Below are 2,136 nucleotides of genomic sequence, written 5' to 3' on the forward strand. Positions count from 1 at the left end.
GTCTCGCCAGGAACCAAGGACAAGAAACCTGCCTCCAGCTCTTCACTAGCCAGGTAGAGCGCTTAGCTACAGTTTGTCTATTCCCAAGACCATTTTGCTGCCCACAGCAGCAATGGAGCCGGAGCAGGGTGGAGTGTTTGGCTCTGTGGGATGGTGTATTGATCACTGCAGATGCCATGGCATGGGGCGAGAGGGAGCTCACAGGCTGGAGCTGGGAGGGGACCTTGTCATCAAAACGGGGATGCTGGGAATCACAAGGTGATGGCAAGATGCCACTGAACAGCCTGGCCCACGCTGGCGTGCCAGGTCCCCAGCTTCAGCCCTGGCTGCTCCTCAGCGTCCCCCAGGCACTGCCTGGGGCTGCCCATGCCTGCAGCAGCGGTGGGGAAGGACGACTCCATCCCATGGCTGCCTCCTTTGGCTTTTGCAAGCAGGCTGGTCTTAATGCCTTCAGGCTCTTTGGGCAGAGCCTTCATGTAGGACCACGGTGTCGGGCGCTGTGGGTGCGTTTGAAGCCACTGAGCATCCTGACCTTTGTGCTGGCAAATTGTCCGGCTTTGTAGCCAGTACAGATGAAAGGGTGTTTCTCCCCAAACCTGGGAGACTCTTTATCCCAAGGGTCCCTGGTGTTGCTAACCCCAGAAGCTCAACCCTCGACAGTCAGAAGCAGAAGATCAGCACAAGCCCCCAACTGAGTTTCTTTTGATAAAGAAAATTTGGGGGAGGATGGGGAAGGGTAATTCTTTGTATTTTACATTCTGAGCCATAAGCTTATTTTACTTCCCTTGCTACTTTATCTCCTGCACTTGCAATGGCTGGAAGCTCCCTTTTATTTTGTTTTGTTTGCTTTTAATGTGAAAACAGAGATTTTTGGGGCAGGTAGCTGAAGCTTGGCCACAGGAACTGACAGCCGTAGGCCGTGCCTGGCCGTGAAAGTCAGATGCCTTCGCTGGATGTCTGGCTGCTTTAGCGACAGATAGCAGGGAAGCGCACTTTAATATTTATCCTGAGCTAAAAAAACAAGTAGAATGGAGAAAAATATACAAAGTAGGCCATGAAAACAGGGTTTGTGAACATCTGAGATCCGCTCCTAATTAATAGCAGTTCCCATCCCAGAAATCATACCATTCAGCAAAAGTTAATCATCTTTGCTCATACATACAATACACTTCAAGAGAGAATGAGTCACCCTCATTGAAATGTCTAATGTTATGAAATCCAGTGTGACTGATGTAACAGACCCGGCTAAGCTCTCCAAATTGGCCGGGAGCACCAACAGCGAAGTGCAGCCTGTGTGTAAGTTGACTTCATTGAGTTTTGCTTGTTTGTACCCGGGCTGGATTTTGCCTTTAGTTACTAAAACAGACTCACAGGGAAGGGGCCAAGAAGGATGGGGGTGGGCAGGGGAGCAGGGAAGGTGCTGTAGAGAGGGGCAGGAGGGATTGGCATCGCCAAGTCTGGTGGTCCTCAGCTCCCGCCGTGGACCTGCCCGTCCCCACCTCTGGGAGCCCACGAAGCAACTCTGCACAGAGGCCCCGATCCTGCAAATATTTTGGCACAGATGTAATTCACAGCTCTGTTGGGGTGCCTGGGACCAGCACTTCAATCACATCACTCTGCGTGTTTAACCAGTGGCAGGCCCAGGGATTTATTCTTCATTTCTTGGTTCAGAGAGGAATCTAGGTTGAATTCAGCATTAAGATTCTGCCTTGATATCAGCTGTTCCCTCTTAAATTAAATATTATTACCTGCAAACATTTCCTTTTAGCACTGGGAGTCGTTTGCTTGGCGTACTTTGTTTAAATGTCACCATATGAATTACTGAAAGTAATTTAAATATTTAAAGACATATACTGCAAGTCTAATTTTATTTTGAAATACTGAACCAGACTCACAGCTGATGCAGCAGATAACAGCTCAGCCTGGCACCCCTGGTTCCTGTCCCAGTTCTTTAACGTAATAATTTGCATTTCCAACACCTTTCACCCAACAAGTCTGGGCTCTGAGACTTTTTTTCAGCCAGATTTTCTTCTCTCTTTGAGGCCTTGCAGCCCCTCTAGGATGGGTCCGAGTCCCTCAGTGGGCTCCTCTCCTATCCATCCATCCATCCATCCATCCATCCATCCATCCATCCAT

Source organism: Pygoscelis adeliae, unplaced genomic scaffold (genome assembly GCF_000699105.1).
Source record: "Pygoscelis adeliae isolate BGI_AS28 unplaced genomic scaffold, ASM69910v1 Scaffold94, whole genome shotgun sequence".
Taxonomy (NCBI): Eukaryota; Metazoa; Chordata; class Aves; order Sphenisciformes; family Spheniscidae; genus Pygoscelis; species Pygoscelis adeliae.